This window comes from Salmo salar, chromosome 17, assembly GCF_965601325.2.
Source record: "Salmo salar chromosome 17, fSalSal1, whole genome shotgun sequence".
In the NCBI taxonomy this organism is placed as follows: domain Eukaryota; kingdom Metazoa; phylum Chordata; class Actinopteri; order Salmoniformes; family Salmonidae; genus Salmo; species Salmo salar.
The window spans coordinates 26,917,598-26,939,646 of record NC_138307.1 but is presented as its reverse complement, the minus strand read 5'-3'; positions in this window follow the sequence as shown (position 1 = coordinate 26,939,646).

Here is a 22,049-nt window from a genome sequence, read left to right as displayed (position 1 = left end):
CCATATCTAGTGGTGTTTATAACAGTATCATACTGTCGTTACCCATATCTAGTGTTTATAACAGTATCATACTGTCGTTACCCATATCTAGTGGTGTTTATAACAGTATCATACTGTCGTTACCCATATCTAGTGGTGTTTATACAGTATCATACTGTCGTTACCCATATCTAGTGGTGTTTATAACAGTATCATGCTGTCGTTACCCATATCTAGTGGTGTTTATAACAGTATCATGCTGTCGTTACCCATATCTAGTGGTGTTTATAACAGTATCATACTGTCGTTACCCATATCTAGTGTTGTTTATAACAGTATCATACTGTTGTTACCCATATCTAGTGGTGTTTATAACGGTATCATGCTGTCGTTACCCATATCTAGTGGTGTTTATAACGGTATCATGCTGTCGTTACCCATATCTAGTGTTGTTTATAACAGTATCATACTGTCGTTACCCATATCTAGTGTTGTTTATAACAGTATCATACTGTTGTTACCCATATCTAGTGGTGTTTATACAGTATCATACTGTCGTTACCCATATCTAGTGGTGTTTATAACAGTATCATACTGTCGTTACCCATATCTAGTGTTGTTTATAACAGTATCATACTGTCGTTACCCATATCTAGTGTTTATAACAGTATCATGCTGTCGTTACCCATATCTAGTGGTGCTTATACAGTATCATGCTGTCATTACCAATATCTAGTGTTTATAACAGTATCATGCTGTCGTTACCCATATCTAGTGTTGTTTATAACAGTATCATACTGTCGTCACCCATATCTAGTGGTGTTTATACAGTATCATGCTGTCGTTACCCATATCTAGTGTTTATAACAGTATCATACTGTCGTTACCCATATCTAGTGTTGTTTATACAGTATCATACTGTCGTTACCCATATCTAGTGGTGTTTATACAGTATCATACTGTCGTTACCCATATCTAGTGGTGTTTATACAGTATCATACTGTCGTTACCCATATCTAGTGGTGTTTATAATAGTATCATACTGTCGTTACCCATATCTAGTGTTGTTTATACAGTATCATACTGTCGTTACCCATATCTAGTGGTGTTTATAATAGTATCATACTGTCGTTACCCATATCTAGTGGTGTTTATACAGTATCATACTGTCGTTACCCATATCTAGTGGTGTTTATAATAGTATCATACTGTCGTTACCCTTATCTAGTGTTGTTTATAATAGTATCATACTGTCGTTACCAATATCTAGTGTTTATAACAGTATCATACTGTCGTTACCCATATCTAGTGGTGTTTATACCAGTATCATACTGTCGTTACCCATATCTAGTGGTGTTTATACAGTATCATACTGTCGTTACCCATATCTAGTGTTGTTTATACAGTATCATACTGTCGTTACCCATATCTAGTGGTGTTTATAACAGTATCATACTGTCGTTACCCATATCTAGTGTTTATACAGTATCATACTGTCGTTACTCATATCTAGTGTTGTTTATAACAGTATCATGCTGTCGTTACCCATATCTAGTGTTTATACAGTATCATACTGTCGTTACCCATATCTAGTGTTGTTTATACAGTATCATACTGTCGTTACCCATATCTAGTGGTGTTTATAACAGTTTCATACTGTCGTTACCCATATCTAGTGGTGTTTATACAGTATTATACTGTCGTTACCCATATCTAGTGGTGTTTATAACAGTATCATACTGTTGTTACCCATATCTAGTGTTGTTTATACAGTATCATACTGTCGTTACCCATATCTAGTGGTGTTTATACAGTATCATACTGTCGTTACCCATATCTAGTGTTGTTTATAACAGTATCATACTGTCGTTACCCATATCTAGTGGTGTTTATACAGTATCATACTGTCGTTACCCATATCTAGTGGTGTTTATAACAGTATCATACTGTCGTTACCCATATCTAGTGTTGTTTATAACAGTATCATACTGTTGTTACCCATATCTAGTGGTGTTTATAACGGTATCATGCTGTCGTTACCCATATCTAGTGGTGTTTATAACAGTATCATGCTGTCGTTACCCATATCTAGTGTTGTTTATAACAGTATCATACTGTCGTTACCCATATCTAGTGTTGTTTATAACAGTATCATACTGTTGTTACCCATATCTAGTGGTGTTTATACAGTATCATACTGTCGTTACCCATATCTAGTGTTGTTTATAACAGTATCATACTGTCGTTACCCATATCTAGTGTTGTTTATACAGTATCATACTGTCGTTACCCATATCTAGTGGTGTTTATAACAGTATCATACTGTCTTTACCCATATCTAGTGTTTATACAGTATCATACTGTCGTTACCCATATCTAGTGTTGTTTATAACAGTATCATGCTGTCGTTACCCATATCTAGTGTTTATACAGTATCATACTGTCGTTACCCATATCTAGTGGTGTTTATACAGTATCATACTGTCGTTACCCATATCTAGTGTTGTTTATACAGTATCATACTGTCGTTACCCATATCTAGTGGTGTTTATAACAGTATCATACTGTCGTTACCCATATCTAGTGGTGTTTATACAGTATTATACGGTCGTTACCCATATCTAGTGGTGTTTATAACAGTATCATACTGTTGTTACCCATATCTAGTGTTGTTTATACAGTATCATACTGTCGTTACCCATATCTAGTGGTGTTTATACAGTATCATACTGTCGTTACCCATATCTAGTGTTGTTTATAACAGTATCATACTGTCGTTACCCATATCTAGTGGTGTTTATACAGTATCATACTGTCGTTACCCATATCTAGTGGTGTTTATAACAGTATCATACTGTCGTTACCCATATCTAGTGTTGTTTATAACAGTATCATACTGTTGTTACCCATATCTAGTGGTGTTTATAACGGTATCATGCTGTTGTTACCCATATCTAGTGGTGTTTATAACAGTATCATGCTGTCGTTACCCATATCTAGTGTTGTTTATAACAGTATCATACTGTCGTTACCCATATCTAGTGTTGTTTATAACAGTATCATACTGTTGTTACCCATATCTAGTGGTGTTTATACAGTATCATACTGTCGTTACCCATATCTAGTGTTGTTTATAACAGTATCATACTGTCGTTACCCATATCTAGTGTTTATAACAGTATCATGCTGTCGTTACCCATATCTAGTGGTGCTTATACAGTATCATGCTGTCATTACCCATATCTAGTGTTTATAACAGTATCATGCTGTCGTTACCCATATCTAGTGTTGTTTATAACAGTATCATACTGTCGTCACCCATATCTAGTGGTGTTTATACAGTATCATGCTGTCGTTACCCATATCTAGTGTTTGTAACAGTATCATACTGTCGTTACCCATATCTAGTGTTGTTTATACAGTATCATACTGTCGTTACCCATATCTAGTGTTGTTTATACAGTATCATACTGTCGTTACCCATATCTAGTGGTGTTTATACAGTATCATACTGTCGTTACCCATATCTAGTGGTGTTTATAATAGTATCATACTTTCGTTACCCATATCTAGTGTTCTTTATACAGTATCATACTGTCGTTACCCATATCTAGTGGTGTTTATAATAGTATCATACTGTCGTTACCCATATCTAGTGGTGTTTATACAGTATCATACTGTCGTTACCCATATCTAGTGGTGTTTATAATAGTATCATACTGTCGTTACCCTTATCTAGTGTTGTTTATAATAGTATCATACTGTCGTTACCAATATCTAGTGTTTATAACAGTATCATGCTGTCGTTACCCATATCTAGTGGTGTTTATACCAGTATCATACTGTCGTTACCCATATCTAGTGGTGTTTATACAGTATCATACTGTCGTTACCCATATCTAGTGTTGTTTATATGGTATCATACTGTCGTTACCCATATCTAGTGGTGTTTATAACAGTATCATACTGTCGTTACCCATATCTAGTGTTTATACAGTATCATACTGTCGTTACCCATATCTAGTGTTGTTTATAACAGTATCATGCTGTCGTTACCCATATCTAGTGTTTATACAGTATCATACTGTCGTTACCCATATCTAGTGGTGTTTATACAGTATCATACTGTCGTTAACCCATATCTAGTGTTGTTTATACAGTATCATACTGTCGTTACCGATATCTAGTGGTGTTTATAACAGTATCATACTGTCGTTACCCATATCTAGTGGTGTTTATAACAGTATCATACTGTTGTTACCCATATCTAGTGTTGTTTATACAGTATCATACTGTCGTTATCCATATCTAGTGGTGTTTATACAGTATCATACTGTCGTTACCCATATCTAGTGTTGTTTATAACAGTATCATACTGTCGTTACCCATATCTAGTGGTGTTTATACAGTATCATACTGTCGTTACCCATATCTAGTGGTGTTTATAACAGTATCATACTGTCGTTACCCATATCTAGTGTTTATACAGTATCATACTGTCGTTACCCATATCTAGTGTTGTTTATAATAGTATCATACTGTCGTTACCCATATCTAGTGTTGTTTATAACAGTATCATACTGTCGTTACCCATATCTAGTGTTGTTTATACAGTATCATACTGTCGTTACCCATATCTAGTGGTGTTTGTACAGTATCATACTGTCGTTACCCATATCTAGTGGTGTTTATACAGTATCATACTGTCGTTACCCATATCTAGTGTTTATACAGTATCATACTGTCGTTACCCATATCTAGTGGTGTTTATACAGTATCATGCTGTCGTTACCCATATCTAGTGTTGTTTATAATAGTATCATACTGTCGTTACCCATATCTAGTGGTGTTTATAACAGTATCATGCTGTCGTTACCCATATCTAGTGGTGTTTATACAGTATCATGCTGTCGTTACCCATATCTAGTGTTGTTTATAACAGTATCATACTGTCGTTACCCATATCTAGTGTTTATACAGTATCATACTGTCGTTACCCATATCTAGTGGTGTTTATACAGTATCATGCTGTCGTTACCCATATCTAGTGTTGTTTATAATAGTATCATACTGTCGTTACCCATATCTAGTGGTGTTTATAACAGTATCATGCTGTCGTTACCCATATCTAGTGGTGTTTATACAGTATCATGCTGTCGTTACCCATATCTAGTGTTGTTTATAACAGTATCATACTGTCGTTACCCATATCTAGTGTTTATAACAGTATCATACTGTCGTTACCCATATCTAAGGGTGTTTATAACAGTATCATGCTGTCGTTACCCATATCTAGTGGTGTTTATACAGTATCATACTGTCGTTACCCATATCTAGTGTTGTTTATAACAGTATCATACTGTCGTTACCCATATCTAGTGTTTATAACAGTATCATGCTGTCGTTACCCATATCTAGTGTTGTTTATACAGTATCATGCTGTCGTTACCCATATCTAGTGTTTATAACAGTATCATGCTGTCGTTACCCATATCTAGTGTTGTTTATAACAGTATCATACTGTCGTTACCCATATCTAGTGGTGTTTATATAGTATCATGCTGTCGTTACCCATATCTAGTGTTTATAACAGTATCATACTGTCGTTACCCATATCTAGTGTTGTTTATACAGTATCATACTGTCGTTACCCATATCTAGTGGTGTTTATACAGTATCATACTGTCTTTACCCATATCTAGTGGTGTTTATAATAGTATCATACTGTTGTTACCCATATCTAGTGTTGTTTATACAGTATCATACTGTCGTTAACCATATCTAGTGGTGTTTATACAGTATCATACTGTCGTTACCCATATCTAGTGTTGTTTATAACAGTATCATACTGTCGTTACCCATATCTAGTGGTGTTTATACAGTATCATACTGTCGTTACCCATATCTAGTGGTGTTTATAACAGTATCATACTATCGTTACCCATATCTAGTGTTTATACAGTATCATACTGTCGTTACCCATATCTAGTGTTGTTTATAATAGTATCATACTGTCGTTACCCATATCTAGTGGTGTTTATAACAGTATCATGCTGTCGTTACCCATATCTAGTGGTGTTTATACAGTATCATGCTGTCGTTACCCATATCTAGTGGTGTTTATACAGTATCATACTGTCGTTACCCATATCTAGTGGTGTTTATACAGTATCATGCTGTCGTTACCCATATCTAGTGTTGTTTATAATAGTATCATACTGTCGTTACCCATATCTAGTGTTGTTTATAACAGTATCATACTGTCGTTACCCATATCTAGTGTTGTTTATACAGTATCATACTGTCGTTACCCATATCTAGTGGTGTTTATACAGTATCATACTGTCGTTACCCATATCTAGTGGTGTTTATACAGTATCATACATTCGTTACCCATATCTAGTGGTGTTTATAACAGTATCATACTATCGTTACCCATATCTAGTGTTTATACAGTATCATACTGTCGTTACCCATATCTAGTGTTGTTTATAATAGTATCATACTGTCGTTACCCATATCTAGTGGTGTTTATAACAGTATCATGCTGTCGTTACCCATATCTAGTGGTGTTTATACAGTATCATGCTGTCGTTACCCATATCTAGTGGTGTTTATACAGTATCATACTGTCGTTACCCATATCTAGTGGTGTTTATACAGTATCATGCTGTCGTTACCCATATCTAGTGTTGTTTATAATAGTATCATACTGTCGTTACCCATATCTAGTGTTGTTTATAACAGTATCATACTGTCGTTACCCATATCTAGTGTTGTTTATACAGTATCATACTGTCGTTACCCATATCTAGTGGTGTTTATACAGTATCATACTGTCGTTACCCATATCTAGTGGTGTTTATACAGTATCATACTGTCGTTACCCATATCTAGTGTTGTTTATACAGTATCATGCTGTCTTTACCCATATCTAGTGTTTATACAGTATCATACTGTCGTTACCCATATCTAGTAGTGTTTATAACAGTATCATACTGTCGTTACCCATATCTAGTGGTGTTTATAACAGTATCATACTGTCGTTACCCATATCTAGTGGTGTTTATACAGTATCATGCTGTCGTTACCCATATCTAGTGTTTATACAGTATCATACTGTCGTTACCCATATCTAGTGGTGTTTATACAGTATCATGCTGTCGTTACCCATATCTAGTGTTGTTTATAATAGTATCATACTGTCGTTACCCATATCTAGTGGTGTTTATAACAGTATCATGCTGTCGTTACCCATATCTAGTGGTGTTTATACAGTATCATGCTGTCGTTACCCATATCTAGTGTTGTTTATAACAGTATCATACTGTAGTTACCCATATCTAGTGTTTATAACAGTATCATGCTGTCGTTACCCCTATCTAGTGGTGTTTATACAGTATCATACTGTCGTTACCCATATCTAGTGTTTATACAGTATCATACTGTCGTTACCCATATCTATTGGTGTTTATACAGTATCATACTGTTGTTACCCATATCTAGTGGTGTTTATAATAGTATCATACTGTCGTTACCCTTATCTAGTGTTGTTTATAATAGTATCATACTGTCGTTACCAATATCTAGTGTTTATAACAGTATCATGCTGTCGTTACCCATATCTAGTGGTGTTTATACCAGTATCATACTGTCGTTACCCATATCTAGTGGTGTTTATACAGTATCATACTGTCGTTACCCATATCTAGTGTTGTTTATACTGTATCATACTGTCGTTACCCATATCTAGTGGTGTTTATAACAGTATCATACTGTCGTTACCCATATCTAGTGTTTATACAGTATCATACTGTCGTTACCCATATCTAGTGTTGTTTATAACAGTATCATGCTGTCGTTACCCATATCTAGTGTTTATACAGTATCATACTGTCGTTACCCATATCTAGTGGTGTTTATACAGTATCATACTGTCGTTACCCATATCTAGTGTTGTTTATACAGTATCATACTGTCGTTACCCATATCTAGTGGTGTTTATAACAGTATCATACTGTCGTTACCCATATCTAGTGGTGTTTATACAGTATTATACTGTCGTTATCCATATCTAGTGGTGTTTATAACAGTATCATACTGTCGTTACCCATATCTAGTGTTGTTTATACAGTATCATACTGTCGTTACCCATATCTAGTGGTGTTTATACAGTATCATACTGTCGTTACCCATATCTAGTGTTGTTTATAACAGTATCATACTGTCGTTACCCATATCTAGTGGTGTTTATACAGTATCATACTGTCGTTACCCATATCTAGTGGTGTTTATAACAGTATCATACTGTCGTTACCCATATCTAGTGTTTATACAGTATCATACTGTCGTTACCCATATCTAGTGTTGTTTATAATAGTATCATACTGTCGTTACCCATATCTAGTGGTGTTTATAACAGTATCATGCTGTCGTTACCCATATCTAGTGGTGTTTATACAGTATCATGCTGTCGTTACCCATATCTAGTGGTGTTTATACAGTATCATACTGTCGTTACCCATATCTAGTGGTGTTTATACAGTATCATGCTGTCGTTACCCATATCTAGTGGTGTTTATAACAGTATCATGCTGTCGTTACCCATATCTAGTGGTGTTTATACAGTATCATACTGTCGTTACCCATATCTAGTGTTGTTTATAATAGTATCATACTGTCGTTACCCATATCTAGTGTTGTTTATAACAGTATCATACTGTCGTTACCCATATCTAGTGTTGTTTATACAGTATCATACTGTCGTTACCCATATCTAGTGGTGTTTGTACAGTATCATACTGTCGTTACCCATATCTAGTGGTGTTTATACAGTATCATGCTGTCGTTACCCATATCTAGTGTTGTTTATAATAGTATCATACTGTCGTTACCCATATCTAGTGGTGTTTATAACAGTATCATGCTGTCGTTACCCATATCTAGTGGTGTTTATACAGTATCATGCTGTCGTTACCCATATCTAGTGTTGTTTATAACAGTATCATACTGTCGTTACCCATATTAAGTGTTTATAACAGTATCATACTGTCGTTACCCATATCTAAGGGTGTTTATAACAGTATCATGCTGTCGTTACCCATATCTAGTGGTGTTTATAACAGTATCATGCTGTCGTTACCCATATCTAGTGGTGTTTATAACAGTATCATACTGTCGTTACCCATATCTAGTGTTGTTTATAACAGTATCATACTGTTGTTACCCATATCTAGTGGTGTTTATACAGTATCATACTGTCGTTACCCATATCTAGTGTTGTTTATAACAGTATCATACTGTCGTTACCCATATCTAGTGTTTATACAGTATCATACTGTCGTTACCCATATCTATTGGTGTTTATACAGTATCATACTGTTGTTACCCATATCTAGTGGTGTTTATAATAGTATCATACTGTCGTTACCCTTATCTAGTGTTGTTTATAATAGTATCATACTGTCGTTACCAATATCTAGTGTTTATAACAGTATCATGCTGTCGTTACCCATATCTAGTGGTGTTTATACCAGTATCATACTGTCGTTACCCATATCTAGTGGTGTTTATACAGTATCATACTGTCGTTACCCATATCTAGTGTTGTTTATACGGTATCATACTGTCGTTACCCATATCTAGTGGTGTTTATAACAGTATCATACTGTCGTTACCCATATCTAGTGTTTATACAGTATCATACTGTCGTTACCCATATCTAGTGTTGTTTATAACAGTATCATGCTGTCGTTACCCATATCTAGTTTTTATACAGTATCATACTGTCGTTACCCATATCTAGTGGTGTTTATACAGTATCATACTGTCGTTACCCATATCTAGTGTTGTTTATACAGTATCATACTGTCGTTACCCATATCTAGTGGTGTTTATAACAGTATCATACTGTCGTTACCCATATCTAGTGGTGTTTATACAGTATTATACTGTCGTTACCCATATCTAGTGGTGTTTATAACAGTATCATACTGTTGTTACCCATATCTAGTGTTGTTTATACAGTATCATACTGTCGTTACCCATATCTAGTGGTGTTTATACAGTATCATACTGTCGTTACCCATATCTAGTGTTGTTTATAACAGTATCATACTGTCGTTACCCATATCTAGTGGTGTTTATACAGTATCATACTGTCGTTACCCATATCTAGTGGTGTTTATAACAGTATCATACTGTCGTTACCCATATCTAGTGTTTATACAGTATCATACTGTCGTTACCCATATCTAGTGTTGTTTATAATAGTATCATACTGTCGTTACCCATATCTAGTGGTGTTTATAACAGTATCATGCTGTCGTTACCCATATCTAGTGGTGTTTATACAGTATCATGCTGTCGTTACCCATATCTAGTGGTGTTTATACAGTATCATACTGTCGTTACCCATATCTAGTGGTGTTTATACAGTATCATGCTGTCGTTACCCATATCTAGTGGTGTTTATAACAGTATCATGCTGTCGTTACCCATATCTAGTGGTGTTTATACAGTATCATACTGTCGTTACCCATATCTAGTGTTGTTTATAATAGTATCATACTGTCGTTACCCATATCTAGTGTTGTTTATAACAGTATCATACTGTCGTTACCCATATCTAGTGTTGTTTATACAGTATCATACTGTCGTTACCCATATCTAGTGGTGTTTGTACAGTATCATACTGTCGTTACCCATATCTAGTGGTGTTTATACAGTATCATACTGTCGTTACCCATATCTAGTGTTTATACAGTATCATACTGTCGTTACCCATATCTAGTGGTGTTTATACAGTATCATGCTGTCGTTACTCATATCTAGTGTTGTTTATAATAGTATCATACTGTCGTTACCCATATCTAGTGGTGTTTATAACAGTATCATGCTGTCGTTACCCATATCTAGTGGTGTTTATACAATATCATGCTGTCGTTACCCATATCTAGTGTTGTTTATAACAGTATCATACTGTCGTTACCCATATCTAGTGTTTATAACAGTATCATACTGTCGTTACCCATATCTAAGGGTGTTTATAACAGTATCATGCTGTCGTTACCCATATCTAGTGGTGTTTATAACAGTATCATGCTGTCGTTACCCATATCTAGTGGTGTTTATAACAGTATCATACTGTCGTTACCCATATCTAGTGTTGTTTATAACAGTATCATACTGTTGTTACCCATATCTAGTGGTGTTTATAACAGTATCATACTGTCGTTACCCATATCTAGTGTTTATACAGTATCATACTGTCGTTACCCATATCTAGTGGTGTTTATACAGTATCATACTGTCGTTACCCATATCTAGTGGTGTTTATACAGTATCATACTGTCGTTACCCATATCTAGTGGTGTTTATAATAGTATCATACTGTCGTTACCCATATCTAGTGTTGTTTATAATAGTATCATACTGTCGTTACCAATATCTAGTGTTTATAACAGTATCATGCTGTCGTTACCCATATCTAGTGGTGTTTATACCATTATCATACTGTCGTTACCCATATCTAGTGGTGTTTATACATTATCATACTGTCGTTACCCATATCTAGTGTTGTTTATACAGTATCATACTGTCGTTACCCATATCTAGTGGTGTTTATAACAGTATCATACTGTCGTTACCCATATCTAGTGTTTATACAGTATCATACTGTCGTTACCCATATCTAGTGTTGTTTATAACAGTATCATGCTGTCGTTACCCATATCTAGTGTTTATACAGTATCATACTGTCGTTACCCATATCTAGTGGTGTTTATACAGTATCATACTGTCGTTACCCATATCTAGTGTTATTTATACAGTATCATACTGTCGTTACCCATATCTAGTGGTGTTTATAACAGTATCATACTGTCGTTACCCATATCTAGTGGTGTTTATACAGTATCATACTGTCGTTACCCATATCTAGTGGTGTTTATAATAGTATCATACTGTTGTAACCCATATCTAGTGTTGTTTATACAGTATCATACTGTCGTTACCCATATCTAGTGGTGTTTATACAGTATCATACTGTCGTTACCCATATCTAGTGTTGTTTATAACAGTATCATACTGTCGTTACCCATATCTAGTGGTGTTTATACAGTATCATACTGTCGTTACCCATATCTAGTGGTGTTTATAACAGTATCATACTGTCGTTACCCATATCTAGTGTTTATACAGTATCATACTGTCGTTACCCATATCTAGTGTTGTTTATAATAGTATCATACTGTCGTTACCCATATCTAGTGTTGTTTATAACAGTATCATACTGTCGTTACCCATATCTAGTGTTGTTTATACAGTATCATACTGTCGTTACCCATATCTAGTGGTGTTTGTACAGTATCATACTGTCGTTACCCATATCAAGTGGTGTTTATACAGTATCATACTGTCGTTACCCATATCTAGTGTTTATACAGTATCATACTGTCGTTACCCATATCTAGTGGTGTTTATACAGTATCATGCTGTCGTTACCCATATCTAGTGTTGTTTATAATAGTATCATACTGTCGTTACCCATATCTAGTGGTGTTTATAACAGTATCATGCTGTCGTTACCCATATCTAGTGGTGTTTATACAGTATCATGCTGTCGTTACCCATATCTAGTGTTGTTTATAACAGTATCATACTGTCGTTACCCATATCTAGTGTTTATAACAGTATCATACTGTCGTTACCCATATCTAAGGGTGTTTATAACAGTATCATGCTGTCGTTACCCATATCTAGTGGTGTTTATACAGTATCATACTGTCGTTACCCATATCTAGTGTTGTTTATAACAGTATCATACTGTCGTTACCCATATCTAGTGTTTATAACAGTATGATGCTGTCGTTACCCATATCTAGTGTTGTTTATACAGTATCATGCTGTCGTTACCCATATCTAGTGTTTATAACAGTATCATGCTGTCGTTACCCATATCTAGTGTTGTTTATAACAGTATCATACTGTCGTTACCCATATCTAGTGGTGTTTATATAGTATCATGCTGTCGTTACCCATATCTAGTGTTTATAACAGTATCATACTGTCGTTACCCATATCTAGTGTTGTTTATACAGTATCATACTGTCGTTACCCATATCTAGTGGTGTTTATACAGTATCATACTGTCGTTACCCATATCTAGTCGTGTTTATACAGTATCATACTGTCGTTACCCATATCTAGTGGTGTTTATAATAGTATCATACTGTCGTTACCCATATCTAGTGTTGTTTATACAGTATCATACTGTCGTTACCCATATCTAGTGGTGTTTATAATAGTATCATACTGTCGTTACCCATATCTAGTGGTGTTTATACAGTATCATACTGTCGTTACCCATATCTAGTGGTGTTTATAATAGTATCATACTGTCGTTACCCATATCTAGTGTTGTTTATAATAGTATCATACTGTCGTTACCAATATCTAGTGTTTATAACAGTATCATGCTGTCGTTACCCATATCTAATGGTGTTTATACCATTATCATACTGTCGTTACCCATATCTAGTGGTGTTTATACAGTATCATACTGTCGTTACCCATATCTAGTGTTGTTTATACAGTATCATACTGTCGTTACCCATATCTAGTGGTGTTTATAACAGTATCATACTGTCGTTACCCATATCTAGTGTTTATACAGTATCATACTGTCGTTACCCATATCTAGTGTTGTTTATAACAGTATCATGCTGTCGTTACCCATATCTAGTGTTTATACAGTATCATACTGTCGTTACCCATATCTAGTGGTGTTTATACAGTATCATACTGTCGTTACCCATATCTAGTGTTATTTATACAGTATCATACTGTCGTTACCCATATCTAGTGGTGTTTATAACAGTATCATACTGTCGTTACCCATATCTAGTGGTGTTTATACAGTATCATACTGTCGTTACCCATATCTAGTGTTGTTTATACGGTATCATACTGTCGTTACCCATATCTAGTGGTGTTTATAACAGTATCATACTGTCGTTACCCATATCTAGTGTTTATACAGTATCATACTGTCGTTACCCATATCTAGTGTTGTTTATAACAGTATCATGCTGTCGTTACCCATATCTAGTGTTTATACAGTATCATACTGTCGTTACCCATATCTAGTCGTGTTTATACAGTATCATACTGTTGTTACCCATATCTAGTGTTGTTTATACAGTATCATACTGTCGTTACCCATATCTAGTGGTGTTTATAACAGTATCATACTGTCGTTACCCATATCTAGTGGTGTTTATACAGTATTATACTGTCGTTACCCATATCTAGTGGTGTTTATAACAGTATCATACTGTTGTTACCCATATCTAGTGTTGTTTATACAGTATCATACTGTCGTTACCCATATCTAGTGGTGTTTATACAGTATCATACTGTCGTTACCCATATCTAGTGTTGTTTATAACAGTATCATACTGTCGTTACCCATATCTAGTGGTGTTTATACAGTATCATACTGTCGTTACCCATATCTAGTGGTGTTTATAACAGTATCATACTGTCGTTACCCATATCTAGTGTTTATACAGTATCATACTGTCGTTACCCATATCTAGTGTTGTTTATAATAGTATCATACTGTCGTTACCCATATCTAGTGGTGTTTATAACAGTATCATGCTGTCGTTACCCATATCTAGTGGTGTTTATACAGTATCATGCTGTCGTTACCCATATCTAGTGGTGTTTATACAGTATCATACTGTCGTTACCCATATCTAGTGGTGTTTATACAGTATCATGCTGTCGTTACCCATATCTAGTGGTGTTTATAACAGTATCATGCTGTCGTTACCCATATCTAGTGGTGTTTATACAGTATCATACTGTCGTTACCCATATCTAGTGTTGTTTATAATAGTATCATACTGTCGTTACCCATATCTAGTGTTGTTTATAACAGTATCATACTGTCGTTACCCATATCTAGTGTTGTTTATACAGTATCATACTGTCGTTACCCATATCTAGTGGTGTTTGTACAGTATCATACTGTCGTTACCCATATCTAGTGGTGTTTATACAGTATCATACTGTCGTTACCCATATCTAGTGTTTATACAGTATCATACTGTCGTTACCCATATCTAGTGGTGTTTATACAGTATCATGCTGTCGTTACCCATATCTAGTGTTGTTTATAATAGTATCATACTGTCGTTACCCATATCTAGTGGTGTTTATAACAGTATCATGCTGTCGTTACCCATATCTAGTGGTGTTTATACAGTATCATGCTGTCGTTACCCATATCTAGTGTTGTTTATAACAGTATCATACTGTCGTTACCCATATCTAGTGTTTATAACAGTATCATACTGTCGTTACCCATATCTAGGGTGTTTATAACAGTATCATGCTGTCGTTACCCATATCTAGTGGTGTTTATAACAGTATCATACTGTCGTTACCCATATCTAGTGTTGTTTATAACAGTATCATACTGTCGTTACCCATATCTAGTGGTGTTTATACAGTATCATACTGTCGTTACCCATATCTAGTGGTGTTTATAACAGTATCATACTGTCGTTACCCATATCTAGTGTTTATACAGTATCATACTGTCGTTACCCATATCTAGTGGTGTTTCTACAGTATCATACTGTCGTTACCCATATCTAGTGGTGTTTATACAGTATCATACTGTCGTTACCCATATCTAGTGGTGTTTATAATAGTATCATACTGTCGTTACCCATATCTAGTGTTGTTTATAATAGTATCATACTGTCGTTACCAATATCTAGTGTTTATAACAGTATCATGCTGTCGTTACCCATATCTAGTGGTGTTTATACCATTATCATACTGTCGTTACCCATACCATGTGGTGTTTATACAGTATCATACTGTCGTTACCCATATCTAGTGTTGTTTATACAGTATCATACTGTCGTTACCCATATCTAGTGGTGTTTATAACAGTATCATACTGTCGTTACCCATATCTAGTGTTTATACAGTATCATACTGTCGTTACCCATATCTAGTGTTGTTTATAACAGTATCATGCTGTCGTTACCCATATCTAGTGTTTATACAGTATCATACTGTCGTTACCCATATCTAGTGGTGTTTATACAGTATCATACTGTCGTTACCCATATCTAGTGTTATTTATACAGTATCATACTGTCGTTACCCATATCTAGTGGTGTTTATAACAGTATCATACTGTCGTTACCCATATCTAGTGTTGTTTATACAGTATCATACTGTCGTTACCCATATCTAGTGGTGTTTATACAGTATCATACTGTCGTTACCCATATCTAGTGTTGTTTATAACAGTATCATACTGTCGTTACCCATATCTAGTGGTGTTTATACAGTATCATACTGTCGTTACCCATATCTAGTGTTGTTTATAATAGTATCATACTGTCGTTACCCATATCTAGTGTTGTTTATAACAGTATCATACTGTCGTTACCCATATCTAGTGTTGTTTATACAGTATCATACTGTCGTTACCCATATCTAGTGGTGTTTGTACAGTATCATACTGTCGTTACCCATATCTAGTGGTGTTTATACAGTATCATACTGTCGTTACCCATATCTAGTGTTTATACAGTATCATACTGTCGTTACCCATATCTAGTGGTGTTTATACAGTATCATGCTGTCGTTACCCATATCTAGTGTTGTTTATAATAGTATCATACTGTCGTTACCCATATCTAGTGGTGTTTATAACAGTATCATGCTGTCGTTACCCATATCTAGTGGTGTTTATACAGTATCATGCTGTCGTTACCCATATCTAGTGTTGTTTATAACAGTATCATACTGTCGTTACCCATATCTAGTGTTTATAACAGTATCATACTGTCGTTACCCATATCTAAGGGTGTTTATAACAGTATCATGCTGTCGTTACCCATATCTAGTGGTGTTTATACAGTATCATACTGTCGTTACCCATATCTAGTGTTGTTTATAACAGTATCATACTGTCGTTACCCATATCTAGTGTTTATAACAGTATCATGCTGTCGTTACCCATATCTAGTGTTGTTTATACAGTATCATGCTGTCGTTACCCATATCTAGTGTTTATAACAGTATCATGCTGTCGTTACCCATATCTAGTGTTGTTTATAACAGTATCATACTGTCGTTACCCATATCTAGTGGTGTTTATACAGTATCATACTGTCGTTACCCATATCTAGTGTTGTTTATAACAGTATCATACTGTCGTTACCCATATCTAGTGTTTATAACAGTATGATGCTGTCGTTACCCATATCTAGTGTTGTTTATACAGTATCATGCTGTCGTTACCCATATCTAGTGTTTATAACAGTATCATGCTGTCGTTACCCATATCTAGTGTTGTTTATAACAGTATCATACTGTCGTTACCCATATCTAGTGGTGTTTATATAGTATCATGCTGTCGTTACCCATATCTAGTGTTTATAACAGTATCATACTGTCGTTACCCATATCTAGTGTTGTTTATACAGTATCATACTGTCGTTACCCATATCTAGTGGTGTTTATACAGTATCATACTGTCGTTACCCATATCTAGTCGTGTTTATACAGTATCATACTGTCGTTACCCATATCTAGTGGTGTTTATAATAGTATCATACTGTCGTTACCCATATCTAGTGTTGTTTATACAGTATCATACTGTCGTTACCCATATCTAGTGGTGTTTATAATAGTATCATACTGTCGTTACCCATATCTAGTGGTGTTTATACAGTATCATACTGTCGTTACCCATATCTAGTGGTGTTTATAATAGTATCATACTGTCGTTACCCATATCTAGTGTTGTTTATACAGTATCATGCTGTCGTTACCCATATCTAGTGTTTATAACAGTATCATGCTGTCGTTACCCATATCTAGTGTTGTTTATAACAGTATCATACTGTCGTTACCCATATCTAGTGGTGTTTATACAGTATCATACTGTCGTTACCCATATCTAGTGTTGTTTATAACAGTATCATACTGTCGTTACCCATATCTAGTGTTTATAACAGTATGATGCTGTCGTTACCCATATCTAGTGTTGTTTATACAGTATCATGCTGTCGTTACCCATATCTAGTGTTTATAACAGTATCATGCTGTCGTTACCCATATCTAGTGTTGTTTATAACAGTATCATACTGTCGTTACCCATATCTAGTGGTGTTTATATAGTATCATGCTGTCGTTACCCATATCTAGTGTTTATAACAGTATCATACTGTCGTTACCCATATCTAGTGTTGTTTATACAGTATCATACTGTCGTTACCCATATCTAGTGGTGTTTATACAGTATCATACTGTCGTTACCCATATCTAGTGGTGTTTATACAGTATCATACTGTCGTTACCCATATCTAGTGGTGTTTATAACAGTATCATACTGTCGTTACCCATATCTAGTGTTGTTTATACAGTATCATACTGTCGTTACCCATATCTAGTGGTGTTTATAATAGTATCATACTGTCGTTACCCATATCTAGTGGTGTTTATACAGTATCATACTGTCGTTACCCATATCTAGTGGTGTTTATAATAGTATCATACTGTCGTTACCCATATCTAGTGTTGTTTATAATAGTATCATACTGTCGTTACCAATATCTAGTGTTTATAACAGTATCATGCTGTCGTTACCCATATCTAATGGTGTTTATACCATTATCATACTGTCGTTACCCATATCTAGTGGTGTTTATACAGTATCATACTGTCGTTACCCATATCTAGTGTTGTTTATACAGTATCATACTGTCGTTACCCATATCTAGTGGTGTTTATAACAGTATCATTCTGTCGTTACCCATATCTAGTGTTTATACAGTATCATACTGTCGTTACCCATATCTAGTGTTGTTTATAACAGTATCATGCTGTCGTTACCCATATCTAGTGTTTATACAGTATCATACTGTCGTTACCCATATCTAGTGGTGTTTATACAGTATCATACTGTCGTTACCCATATCTAGTGTTATTTATACAGTATCATACTGTCGTTACCCATATCTAGTGGTGTTTATAACAGTATCATACTGTCGTTACCCATATCTAGTGGTGTTTATACAGTATCATACTGTCGTTACCCATATCTAGTGTTGTTTATACGGTATCATACTGTCGTTACCCATATCTAGTGGTGTTTATAACAGTATCATACTGTCGTTACCCATATCTAGTGTTTATACAGTATCATACTGTCGTTACCCATATCTAGTGTTGTTTATAACAGTATCATGCTGTCGTTACCCATATCTAGTGTTTATACAGTATCATACTGTCGTTACCCATATCTAGTCGTGTTTATACAGTATCATACTGTTGTTACCCATATCTAGTGTTGTTTATACAGTATCATACTGTCGTTACCCATATCTAGTGGTGTTTATAACAGTATCATACTGTCGTTACCCATATCTAGTGGTGTTTATACAGTATCATACTGTCGTTACCCATATCTAGTGGTGTTTATACAGTATCATGCTGTCGTTACCCATATCTAGTGGTGTTTATAACAGTATCATGCTGTCGTTACCCATATCTAGTGGTGTTTATACAGTATCATACTGTCGTTACCCATATCTAGTGTTGTTTATAATAGTATCATACTGTCGTTACCCATATCTAGTGTTGTTTATAACAGTATCATACTGTCGTTACCCATATCTAGTGTTGTTTATACAGTATCATACTGTCGTTACCCATATCTAGTGGTGTTTGTACAGTATCATACTGTCGTTACCCATATCTAGTGGTGTTTATACAGTATCATACTGTCGTTACCCATATCTAGTGTTTATACAGTATCATACTGTCGTTACCCATATCTAGTGGTGTTTATACAGTATCATGCTGTCGTTACCCATATCTAGTGTTGTTTATAATAGTATCATACTGTCGTTACCCATATCTAGTGGTGTTTATAACAGTATCATGCTGTCGTTACCCATATCTAGTGGTGTTTATACAGTATCATGCTGTCGTTACCCATATCTAGTGTTGTTTATAACAGTATCATACTGTCGTTACCCATATCTAGTGTTTATAACAGTATCATACTGTCGTTACCCATATCTAAGGGTGTTTATAACAGTATCATGCTGTCGTTACCCATATCTAGTGGTGTTTATAACAGTATCATACTGTCGTTACCCATATCTAGTGTTGTTTATAACAGTATCATACTGTTGTTACCCATATCTAGTGGTGTTTATACAGTATCATACTGTCGTTACCCATATCTAGTGGTGTTTATAACAGTATCATACTGTCGTTACCCATATCTAGTGTTTATACAGTATCATACTGTCGTTACCCATATCTAGTGGTGTTTCTACAGTATCATACTGTCGTTACCCATATCTAGTGGTGTTTATACAGTATCATACTGTCGTTACCCATATCTAGTGGTGTTTATAATAGTATCATACTGTCGTTACCCATATCTAGTGTTGTTTATAATAGTATCATACTGTCGTTACCAATATCTAGTGTTTATAACAGTATCATGCTGTCGTTACCCATATCTAGTGGTGTTTATACCATTATCATACTGTCGTTACCCATATCTAGTGGTGTTTATACAGTATCATACTGTCGTTACCCATATCTAGTGTTGTTTATACAGTATCATACTGTCGTTACCCATATCTAGTGGTGTTTATAACAGTATCATACTGTCGTTACCCATATCTAGTGTTTATACAGTATCATACTGTCGTTACCCATATCTAGTGTTGTTTATAACAGTATCATGCTGTCGTTACCCATATCTAGTGTTTATACAGTATCATACTGTCGTTACCCATATCTAGTGGTGTTTATACAGTATCATACTGTCGTTACCCATATCTAGTGTTATTTATACAGTATCATACTGTCGTTACCCATATCTAGTGGTGTTTATAACAGTATCATACTGTCGTTACCCATATCTAGTGGTGTTTATACAGTATCATACTGTCGTTACCCATATCTAGTGGTGTTTATAATAGTATCATACTGTTGTTACCCATATCTAGTGTTGTTTATACAGTATCATACTGTCGTTACCCATATCTAGTGGTGTTTATACAGTATCATACTGTCGTTACCCATATCTAGTGTTGTTTATAACAGTATCATACTGTCGTTACCCATATCTAGTGGTGTTTATACAGTATCATACTGTCGTTACCCATATCTAGTGGTGTTTATAACAGTATCATACTGTCGTTACCCATATCTAGTGTTTATACAGTATCATACTGTCGTTACCCATATCTAGTGTTGTTTATAATAGTATCATACTGTCGTTACCCATATCTAGTGTTGTTTATAACAGTATCATACTGTCGTTACCCATATCTAGTGTTGTTTATACAGTATCATACTGTCGTTACCCATATCTAGTGGTGTTTGTACAGTATCATACTGTCGTTACCCATATCTAGTGGTGTTTATACAGTATCATACTGTCGTTACCCATATCTAGTGTTTATACAGTATCATACTGTCGTTACCCATATCTAGTGGTGTTTATACAGTATCATGCTGTCGTTACCCATATCTAGTGTTGTTTATAATAGTATCATACTGTCGTTACCCATATCTAGTGGTGTTTATAACAGTATCATGCTGTCGTTACCCATATCTAGTGGTGTTTATACAGTATCATGCTGTCGTTACCCATATCTAGTGTTGTTTATAACAGTATCATACTGTCGTTACCCATATCTAGTGTTTATAACAGTATCATACTGTCGTTACCCATATCTAAGGGTGTTTATAACAGTATCATGCTGTCGTTACCCATATCTAGTGGTGTTTATACAGTATCATACTGTCGTTACCCATATCTAAGGGTTTTTATAACAGTATCATGCTGTCGTTACCCATATCTAGTGGTGTTTATACAGTATCATACTGTCGTTACCCATATCTAGTGTTGTTTATAACAGTATCATACTGTCGTTACCCATATCTAGTGTTTATAACAGTATCATGCTGTCGTTACCCATATCTAGTGTTGTTTATACAGT